This window comes from Cyprinodon tularosa, unplaced genomic scaffold, assembly GCF_016077235.1.
Source record: "Cyprinodon tularosa strain WSP-4 unplaced genomic scaffold, ASM1607723v1 ctg11, whole genome shotgun sequence".
Classification (NCBI taxonomy): Eukaryota; Metazoa; Chordata; class Actinopteri; order Cyprinodontiformes; family Cyprinodontidae; genus Cyprinodon; species Cyprinodon tularosa.
This window is the reverse complement of record NW_024037893.1, coordinates 3,308,819-3,321,083: the sequence shown is the minus strand read 5'-3', so window position 1 is coordinate 3,321,083 and position 12,265 is coordinate 3,308,819.

The following is a 12,265-nucleotide window of genomic DNA, read 5'->3' as shown; positions in this document are numbered from 1 at the left end:
TATTATTATTTTTTTTTTGAAAATCTGAATTATAAAAAATGTCTAACCCTCTCATTCACACCTTTTGAAAAGCAAAGTTTTTTTTTTTTTTTTAAGAATGAGGATAGTATATTACATTAGAGTAGTAAGTAAACCATTTTGTTTTATTTAGTTAAATGCAGTTAAACCTGAACATTTTCAAACACCATATAAGTGGATATCAACACCTACACTGTAGCACAAGACTATTGTAGAGTTTAGTTTTGGATCTCTCAACAGTTCATATGCTAAATCAGATTGACTGTTATATCCAACAGTGTCAGCAGGCATGACTTAAACATAGTAACATGGGATTTGTATGGATGAAAAATCAGAAACCAGTTCAAAGGTCTGTTAGATTAAAGGACATCTGTTGATCTTTTAATAATGCTGGCTAATAAAAATGGAACAATTTTCTCCTCAACAACAGGAAAAGATATTGTTATTGATAATAACTTCAGAAACTTGACTTCAAAATACTTTATCCATTTTTTCAGGCTCATGGTTTTCTGAAACAAACAGTTGCAAAAAGACTCCAAGTTAAAATATCTGTTGGTTAAAAAAAGACTTATGTTGTAAATTGTTGTAAATGTTGCCAAATTTTAGTTGTCAGTTAGCTAATTTAACCTATCTCACCAATCTCCATTTGTGCTTCCAAATAAAGCTTTTCACATATCTTTAAATACCATATTAACATCAAATTAATATATTTTTACATTATATTATCACAATCATATCGGCCCATGCCTACGTGTTTATGAACTAAGCTATTGAAAAGTCATGCTTGCTAATCCATAAAAAAATACTTACAATAACATTTTACATAATAGAAAAAAAACATTGGAAGAAGCTAATCATTAACATTCACATAATTTTAAGAAGGTTTAGACATGTTTTTCCAGGCTTGTTCACAGTCTGAATGGGATGCAGCAGGGACGCCTCAGTTAGGACCCGCCTATAGTTCGTCCAGAATATTTGTGTCTGCTTTCACTGTGGGATATGTCTACATTGACAGAATCAAACTAAATCACTTTGTCTAAAACTAGATTTCTTAAGTCAGATGTTTTTCATGAAAAAGCACAGGTTGGTTGTTAAACTCCTTTTTACAAATATTATTGTTATGCTTTGTGTACATTTTCCTTTTCCTTTGTTGTTGCTGACTAATAAATTAAAGTTCTATATTTTATAAGAATGGTATGCTCCAACGTCTTCATTGTGAATTGCTTGATGCCGAATGTTTTTTTTGTTTGTTTGTTTCATGCTCTGCCCAGAAACCTCTTGATCCTTGGAATAAAGTTGTACTTGTCAAAAAGATTATGTATGCACATTTGTGTAAAATAAAGACACTGCATTTGAAAGGTTGCAATGAAACTTTTGTAATGAATGAATAGAAATTTATTTCAGACAATTTCAGACAGACAATTTGATAAACAACAATAAATGAATCAACCAAATAGACACAAAAAAGACTAGTTAATATCAACCAAACCAAACACCAATTTCCAAACTAACTAAATTCACCTGAACATAAATAGAAACAAAACCTCTCCACCTAATAAACCCGTTGGTATATGCAGCCAGAAAAGTGACATTGATTAATGAAAATTTTCTCAAAAAGGGTATGAAGAAGTAAAACTTATTTTTCGTACCCCCTCTCCCTTTAGTTGCACTTAAATTAACTTAATATTCACACACACACAAAAAAGAAATATATGTATAAATACATATACATACGTATAAATCAACACATAGTACATACTGTACTTACAGAAACACATCAGGCCAAAATCCACATTTACACCCTAGTACATTTTCTCTCAGAGTTCTGTGAAATACAGAATATGAAGTGCAGCATCATTTAGGAAATGTTTAGCTTTGCTGTGAATGTCAATACTTCTGGATATTTTAGTTTGAATGTATTTTATATGAGGTCTCTGGCAAATCTTATTGTCTATCATTATTCCTAAGAACTTCATTTCCTTAACTCTGTCTTCTGTCACATTATCTATCAGGATGCGTCAATTTATTTTAGTTTTGCAGTTTCCAAACAACATAAACTTGGTTTTATCTAAATTTCACGACAGTTTGTTAATATCAAAACATTTCTTAAGTCAACATAACTCAAGGTTGATATCAGCCATTAGCTGATCCAAATTATTACTTGTACAAAAGATGTTAGTATTGTTTGCAAATAAAACAAATTTAAGAATTCTAGAAACTTTTCAGATGTCATTAATATAAAGGATAAATAATTTTGGCATATATATATATATATATATATATATATATATATATATATATATATATATATATATGGATGTCTGTATATGAAGTTTTAGAAATCAAACTAGGGAAATCTAGGCTAACATTTCACACGCTATATACAAAATAAATGTCAACATGTTCTTGCGAAAATATTGACCTGACAGTAAAATACACTACAGAGAAGTTGTTTTATCTTCCGCAAATAAACAGCATAATAAGACCTCAAGATTCCTGTGGAAGCAGCTTCAGTCCCATACATTGAGTTCAGATAATTTAATGAGTTTGCTGGGCCAATGCCATTGAATAAATAAATACATAAATACAAAGTGAAATAATGAAATGTAATTCATTTATTTTTTAAATGACTGTTATTATTCAATGTTACAGTTATAAAGGTATTTCCTCATCTTCGTCTTTTTTAAAATCAACACATTAAGCAGTCACAACCTACCATCCATTTTTTAGAAATTTATTGAAATGTAAGGTAAGTGTATGTACACATTTAAGTAGCAGGTTAATTCCAAGGAGAAGAGAAGGAAAAGTACAGCGCACTGGAATACAGGCAACACATATTATAAAACAGATTCAAAATGAATTATGAGTATATTGATAAACAAATTTGAAAGGAAAAAAGAAAAGAAAAGATGAACTAAAAAACAAGACTGTTTTGCAAGTACTGATTTAAAGTAGGAAATAAATGGGATTCAAAAAATTTTTTGTGTGTTTTTTACTTAATACAATAGCAAACTAAATAACTGATATAGGTCTGCCCATTGAAAACTTTCTCAAGGATAAGCAGGTTGTAGCTATTTCATTTTATGACCATGGAAAATACAACAACTCTAAACATGTTGCTTCCAGGTCTTTATTTAGAAAACTATGTACAATAAGAGATCATCAAAAAGAGATTATTTTGTTCGTTGTTTGGTGTTTTTTGTTATGTATTGTATTGCTCCATTTTATTCAAACCTTATCTCCAACTTTTTTGCAGTGAGGCCTTTATCTGATAGCCTTCATCTAAATCACACATTACAGTCTAACGACGTAGAGCATGTCTGCACACAACCACTTACTCCTTCCTCAATCAGTATAAAAGCTTCAGAGACAACATGTGAAGCCCTGCAAGATTTAGACAACAGCTGGGCTTTAGAAAGCTTATCTGATTCAAGGAGAATGGAGAGTGCAAGAAAAGTCAGACTGATATGATGACCACAGCATCTAAAAGTATTTAAATTCAGTTTCCCCCTCAGTGGCTTTCAGAATGATATCTGTGTCATCACCAACCGGATCTCTGCAGAGAGAGAGCTGGAAAACCAACAAGCTGCTTCACATTTAGCAAATTCAAAGCTTTCCACAATAAAGAATAACCAGAATTTAGAAATGGAAATGATCAGGGATTTCTGAGGACCCTTCTTGTCTTCATTGAAGTAATGTGTAGTGCCATTCAACTAAAGGTTCATTTGTCACATTCTGCTCATTGTTATCAGTGAGTCAGATCTGGTACTCACTGGAAGCAAAAGACTTTATATGATATCAGTGAAGTGTCACACACAAATACTGGCAGAGGAGATGAATAGAGGCTGCCTTGTTGGAGAAAAGACTTTGCTAGTGAATATTTTTTATATAAGAGTGAAATTACCACTGAACATAGCAGTGTACACGCCACCCCAACTGTAAAACATAGAAGTGGCAACATCATGCTGGGAGTGGATTTTCCTTAGCAGGGATGGGTTTGAGTTGGTGGAAACATGAATAGAGACAAATCGAAGGAAGGAAAATTAATTTTACTCAGCTGGTCTTTTTCACAGCAAGATAGCAAATGGATGAAAATAAATAACACATCATCAGGTATAATTGAAATATGATTAAAATAAAAAAAAAGATATTAGTCTGTCATTCATTTCAATTAAATTTGTGAACTGCAAAGGGCAGTGGGCTACCACTCTTTTATTGCTGCAGAGAATCATTGTTTTTATCCACTAATTATTCCAAACATTTATTCTGAGAATTTCTCTTTATTTCTGTGCAGTAACATCATTTTAAACAGCAGCTGAACATACCCTCTGATGTTGTATCAGTCAGCCATATATTAATGAAGCTCTTTGTTTTTTTTTTTTGCATTTTAATTATTAATTTTATCAAATATATTTTGACACCATTTGTGCTCTAGGCTCCAGTTCCGGTTTAGCAGCACCTCTTTGCTTCTCCTCTGTAAACATTACCTTTTTTGTATCAGCTAATCAACAGGGGGTTACATTTTGTGAGAAATCCACCAGATGATTCCTTATCAGGGACAAATGACTGACACTCCCTCCAGCCAATCGGGACGAGAGCTGAAAATTACCCAGCGAGATCTGCACACCTGAACCAAAGCGTGAGCAGAGAGACCCGCAGTCTGCCAGCTATAATGCCACGTTCACAACGGACGCAGCAGGCGCAGAAGAAGCAGCGAGTTTACATGCAAAGTCAATGGTTGACGCGCTTCAAGGCTCAGCAAAAGGTCCCGCAGCGCATTTTGAGCTGCAGGCGCAGCGCGTCTGAGCAGCTGAAGCAGCGCGTCGGGAGCGTTTAAGCATCTGACGCACCGCAAACGCGCTAAGCTGCTCGAGATGGAAAAATTTAACTTTTGCTGCTCGACGCGCCGCATCAACCAATCAGAGAAGCTGATCTGGGGCCTGGCAGGGAGAGAGACACAGCGCTGATGATACAGAGCGCTGTGATCGCTCCTCTGAAAAAGTTTATTAACGCCTAAATTAACTTAAAATGCTGAAACCTGCTGACAGAATATGTTTGCTTTTATTATCCTGGTGCCTGCAGTTTGGATTATTTTGATGAAAAACACCTACCAGCAGCTGCGGTGAACCGCGAGGAGGCGACTGGGCCAGAGGCTGCTGTTGAATGGGATCCTACTGACAGCGCACCGCTGGTATGTGGGGCTCTGAGCGGCTCAGACAGAAATAATATTGGATGGTGGGATTGTAATCTGGATGAACTGACTGCACTGATTAAGTTAATTCCCACTGATCACAGCAAATATAGCTGCAAGACAGAGAAAGGATAGTGAAGCTCTGCCCAACGCGCGTCAGACCCACTTTTGCACCGCGCAGCCAGAGCAGCAAAGCTGCTTCAGCCACACGTCAGAACCAACTTGTACAAGCAGCAAAAATTAAGCAGCAGACGCGATTTTGCTGCTCTTGCTGCGTCCGGTGTGAACGTAGCATAACAGTAAGCCAGTGCGGCTGCTGATGTGAGGCTGCAGTAAGTGACCACAGATGGAACAGAGGAACACCACCAGGAATTCACCAACAGATAGTGATGGTGAGATAGAGTCTCATGAGGCATTGAACCATTTTGGCGAATTGCTTCAACAATCCCCATAGTTCATGAGGGTTCATGTGAACATTTCACAACCTACTGGTGCAGTAACGACAGTTAGTAATATAATCTGTGATTTTTTTGCAATTGTTTTTCTTGTTTTTTTTTCTTCCCCCATTTAAGTGTGAATAGGGCAATGATGAGCAAAATGAAAGGTTATCCATTTTTATTGAAAAATAATAGTTTTTCCACAGTTTTTGGTTTCAATCGGATTCGTGTAAATTATGTGTTCAACCAATCTTTTGGCTAAACCAACCCAATCTATATTTATACAAGGGCAGACCAATACAAATTAGTCACATTAGCCAAAATACTTTTGTTTTATCAAAACTTTCAAAAGTCTGTTAAAGATAGGCTCTCTGTGTGTGCACCTTGAATCCTTCTCTCTCTCTGATTCTTTTTCCTGAAAAGAAGTCACTCGGGACAAACTCTTTAAATAACACTTTATAACTTATATGTAATTAAATAACCAGGACATGGCAACAGATTCTGATAGAAATTGTAATTTTACTCAGATCAGAGAAGTTGCTTAGAGTTACAGAAGGCAGCTGCATACCCTGGGCTCACTTCTCGGGAAGTGGCTCTGATTAACAGTTAAAGAGGCATTTTATACAATTCCAGTCTGCCACATCATCACATTTTACATCAAAAAGTTGGCAGATGAGGAGACATCCATCGCTCCAGCCTTATCAAAAATATTACACTTAGCTGAAGGACATCGCTCTCATTCCATTCCCAAATATCTGCCACATACAGAATGAAGAGTATAATTGTATATCCAGACAGACGATCTGTCTTAATTAGATTAACTATTGGGGGAAACATCAGTTCTGGCATGCAACAGGCAGCTAATATTAAGGTGTAATATACTCACACATCAATGATAATTATCCTTACAAGTCCAAGGTGGGTTTCTAACCAACAACCTCAGGAGTGGAAGTTCATGTCTTACAGCTGATGCCACTAGCAAGGTGACCGCTTTCTGGAAAGAATACTACTTAAAACCAATGTTACAACTGTAATCCGTGGCTTACTCAGACTTGTTGACACCTGGAGGGGTCAACAAGTTTTGAAATGTTATAAACTCCTGCAATACATCTGGGAACCCATTAGTGTTCAGGACCATAATGTTAAGGACCTCTGATTTATAGAGAAGCCTGGTATTCAAATGACAGCTTGTCCAGTTTCGAATTTTTTCAACTAGTTTCATTCATTAAAATTCAGCTCTGTGTTATCAGTGAGTAAAATCTGACACTGGGAGGCAGTGAAATGACTGTGGTGAATATCTATATGTGTAGTGACTCTCCAACACACAATAGTAGAGAGGCTGAACAGGGGCTATACTGTTAGAACTGAAGGGCTGGTATCAAGCTGCTCCTTTTTTCAGCACTTTTATCTGAAGACCAACAAACTTGCCATGGATTAAATACTGAGTTTGGTTTATGGAAGACCTAAAGTTGTGACACATATGACTTCAACACTGTGTTGCACCCCCATGTTTCTTTCAGTATTGCCACACACAACTATTAGGGGAAACTGGCAGTAGCTCCCTCTGGTCACCAGGACCTGATCTTAATTAAAAAGTGGGCAACACTGCCTACTGCTGCCTGTGTGTAATCGTTGCAGAATTCCACTTTACTTTTGCTTTTATCTGCTGAACAAAACTTTTAAATATGTATTACATTTTTTAGATTTTAAAGTTCTGATTTTAAGAAATTATTTTGAACATTTTCTTTTTCTTCAGTAGTTGTGGAAATATTCATACATTTAATCATCTTGTTGAATTGTTTACATGGGGCTGCTAAGTGGCACAGTGGGTAGCTCTGCTGCCTTGCAGCAAGAAAGTTCTGGGTTTGATTCCTGGCCCAAGGTCTTTCTGCATGGAGTTTCCCATGCAGAAAGACCCCACGCATGTTCTCCCTGAGCATGTGTTGGTTCTCTCTGGGTACTCTGGCTTCCTCCCAAAGTCCAAAAACATGATTTTTAGGTTAATTGGCTTCTCTAAATTCTCCTTAGGTGTGAGTGTGTGTGTGTGTGAATGGTTGTTTGTCACTGTGTTGCCCTGCGATGGACTGGCAACCTGTCCAGGGTGTACCCCCGCTCTCGCCCATTGACAGCTGGAGATAGGCACCAGCACCCCTCGCGACCTCAATTGGGACAGGCGTGTCAGATAATGGATGGATGGAATTTTTAACATTTATTTTTCTGTTGAAAAAAAATTGTTTCTTGGACTTTGACAAACTTTATTGTCATTTTGTATACACAAAGTGCATAATAAACTACATTTCAATACATACTACTTTCCAACAGGGAATGAGCAGCAGGTTAGCAGTGAAATTGACATTTCCATTTCTAAAGTTCAGGAGTAAACAGTGTGGGAGAGACATAGTGCAAAATTAATTGATGTGGAAGGTTCAGAGCAGTGCAAAAATAAATGGATATGGTGCAAAATGCATTAGAAACAATGAGTTGAGTTCTATTTTCAAGATTCACTCTTATTGCAGCAGGGGGAAATCTGTTTCTGAATGTGCTGGATCAAATGCATCAAATGCTGCAAAGCCTCTTCCCAGAGGGCAACAGGGAGATCTGTCCATGGTGGTGGTGTGAGGGGTCATTTATGATGTTACAGGCTCGGGACACGCAGCACTGGGATTAAATGTCTTTTATGGGGGTAAGAGGAGCCCTGATGATCCTCTTTGCTGTTCTCACCACTCTTCTCATGTTTTCACGGTCTGAGGAGCTGCAGCCTCCACACCACACAGGGAGACAGCTGGTCAGAACGCTCTCTATGGTGCTTCTGTTCAAGGTCGTGAGGATGACTGGAGGCAGGTAGGCTCTCCTCATCCTCTGCAGGAAGTGCAAGTGCTTATGTGCCTTTTTGACCAGTAAGGAGATGTTAATTGTCCAGGTGGGGTTGTCTGTGATGTGCACCCCCAGGAATTTGGAATTTCTTCTATAGCGGTACCGCTGTCTGCAGTTTTAAATATAATTCTAAAGTTTAAGGGGCACATAATGGTAATATATGGATATGTTATATGGCAATACCCTACAATCCTCTAATATGTTATATGGCTTTATAACTAACATCATTTGTTGCAGCCATGCAGCAAACCGTGCTGGTTAAAAACTTGTTAACTTTCTCCCCACCAGATGGCAGCATCACCCCTCTTCTCAGAGGCTGCTCATTCTTTGACATATCTGAGGTGTGGGTATATTGTCCCTCCCCGGCTTACTTCTTTTAAAACAGTTTGTCCTCACAGCAAAACATGTTTGTTTATTATGATTTAGGCAGTAATCACCAGTCATGGCTACAGTATTTGTGGACCTTGTACATTTTCAGCACAAACAGGAGTGAATGGATGTCCAGGTTGGCCAATCAATGTCTAGGTTGTCAAATTGCAGAAGCACATGCACCATATGTTGTACTAATAGGAAAAGTCAGAAGTATTTGAAAAGTTGCTTTATGGTCCCCCAAACATACTAGGTTGCTGTTTCAGCAGAGGGATTAGGTAAGCTGAAAATTTAATCAATAACATGGGTATAACAGTTTGCATATTATTTGGGTTGAATTTAATCAATGTTTCCCAAATTCTATTCTAAAAATGTAGCAGTTGAAAGACAGTCAAATACGTCAGACACATTTCAGCCAATGATAGAAATGTGCTTAGATGACATCATGATTTACATTTAAGCTGCTAGGTTGTTTTGGTCATCTGTGTTGGTTTATGATTATAGAATAAGCCATTTTTAGAGTAAAAGTTAAAATTAAAATTTAAAGATTTACATAGAGACTAATTCTAATACTTGTTCACAATAGTGTTGTTTCTAAACTAGCTTAAACTACATTCATACCAGAAATTCTTGATCCAAAAGAAGAAACCCTCATTTTTGATTTAGAGCAGAATCCATTTATAAGCCTTTGGGTTCTACAAAGGTAGAAAATAAAAGTTGGGTTAAGAAATATTCTCAGTTTTACTTTAATCAAAACATTCGGGAGCGATTTGTTACAATAATATAAGGTAGCAAACATTTTAAGAACTTAGGAAACATTGCATGTTACAATCTGTGACTCTTTTGCTTAAATTTTATTTAAATTGATTTTATTGCCAACAGTGAAATGTAGAATGACATTTTTACCATTTTATAAATGTCAATACTTTTGAACATATGGCTTTGTGTGCTTTAAATTAATTATTTTCTTTATTGAAACTGCACTCTGATAAATCTTTATTCAATGGTATTGAACTGGAAATAAAATAAAAACTGGGGAAGTACTACCTTATGTATTTTTTATATTAATGAAAAGAATGAATAAAGACTTTGCAAAGAAAGTCAAACATTTAAAGATGGTGCCAGGAGAAACCTTGGTGTCTTTTGATGCTACTTCTCTTTTCACGTGCGTACCTATATCAGAGGCAGTGAAAAGAGTCAGGAAATGTCCTCAAAGAGACAGTGGCCTAAACAACAGGACTAATTTCACTCCAGATCAGATCTGCACCCTACTGGACCTTTGTTTTTTCCACAACCTATTTCAAGTTCAGGGATAATTTTCTTACAGACAGAAGTATTGTTGTGCAATGGGATCTCCCATGTCACCAATTGTAGCCAATCTTTACATGGAAGAAATGGAAAGAGAGCTTTGGACACTGGTTTAGATATGTGGATAACACATTTGTCAAAATCCAGCTGAAATTAAAGGAAGCTTTCACAAGACACATGAACTCGGTTGATCACAACATCAAGTTCACCAGAGAAGATGCCAACGACAACAAGCTACCTTTTGTGGACTGTTTGGTGAGCATGGAAGGAGAAAGAAAACCTCAACATTGAAGTCTATAGGAAATCCACTCATACAGACCAATATCTTCTTTTTGACTCACACCACCCACTGGAACACAAACTTTTAGTCATCAGAACCTTACAACACCATGCTGAGCATGTCCTTACAAAAACAGAAGGGAAGATGCTCTTCAAACCTGTGGATACTCAAACTGTCAAATCAGAAAGGAATTCCAAAAGACACACAGCAGGACACCATCACATATGTTGCTGGAGTCTCTGAAAAACTTAAGAGGATTTCCTCCAAACTTAAAATCCCAGAACATTTCAAACCAAACAAGACCCTTAAACAGAGACTAGTGCATCCTAAGCACAAAACCCCCAGACCTAATGTTTGGAGAAACCAAACAACCTATCCACAGACGCATGGCCCAACACAGAAGGGCGACCTCTTCAGGACAAGACTCTGTGGATCATCTACACCTACAAAGGACATTATTTTGAAGACCAGAATATTCACATTTTGGACAAAGGAAATATGTGGTTTGAGAGGGGCGTGAAGGAAGCCATCTATGTTAAGAAAGAAAAAAAAACCTTAAACAGAGGGGGTGGACTCAGATTTTAGCTTTCTAAAACCTACAAGACAGCAATTGAGTTGATCACTTTCTGCTTTCATCACAGCCCCAGCCCCTTTACAGGGGAACAAAAGACCTCATCTATTCAGTCAGGCCAACAATTCTCTTTAATGACACCCCTTTCAGAGACATAGATAGGTATGGCGCTTTGCAGGCTAGCAAAAGAAACCAAACGACCCCCATTACAAAGGGGTGGACCTGTTCGTCCGTTTCAGTTTGCATGTTTTCTAAACAAAAACAAGGTATTGTCGGGCTACTGTATTTAGCCTTGAACTCAAAGATATTCCATTTTTTGAATTGGAAAAAGTTTCCTGGATGGGAAGCTAAACGTCTTCAAAGTTAGAAACAAAGTCCAGTTGACTGTTTTTTTTTTTTTTTTTTTATCTTTTTTTAGAAAGACTATGACCCGGATGACTGAGAATCTTCACCGGCACAATGAATAAATAACTTATTTAATGTTGTGGTTCATAATGAAGGTACTTGTGTGTTAACTCTCCTGCATGAACTAAGATTTATAATGATATCTAAAAGTTAATTAGCATGACAGAACAGACCACGCCCCATTTGACTGACTGACTGGTGTTCTAACACCACTTACTACACCCTGGAATTAGGTCATAAATCGTAGGAAGGAATACTGGAAATGTGCTGCAATAGTAAAATACAAGCAGATTTATTTGTGTTGCACACTGGAGTATTTTCTCTGTGAGGCTGTATTTTCAGTTTATATCAGGGATTAGAGTTTTATTTGGAATGTTTTTGTTTATATGTACAACCTCTTACCTAACCAGGCTTATGATGATGCACTGATGATGATGAACTCTGGTGATATAATGTTACTTACTCATCAGTTCAGTTTTGGGAACTAATTCACCTATTTGAATTAGTACCTGCCAAAGCTATTTACATCTATCAACATTTGTCACATTACCATCACATTTTTTAAAGATTTTCTCTTAGAATTTCTCTGTATTCAACTCTTTCTCTCTTTAAGAATTATGAGCTTCCCTATGCTGTCTGAAAAAAAATCCTAGCACAGGATGATGGTGTCTGGATCTTTTTTCATAATGAATAACATTTTGTTCTCATCTAACCAGAGCACCTTCTCCCACGTTTTTTTTTTGTTTTTTTTTTTTGTATCCCTTACATGTGGCAAACTGCAGAACAAACCTTAATTTTTAATTTTTTTTTTG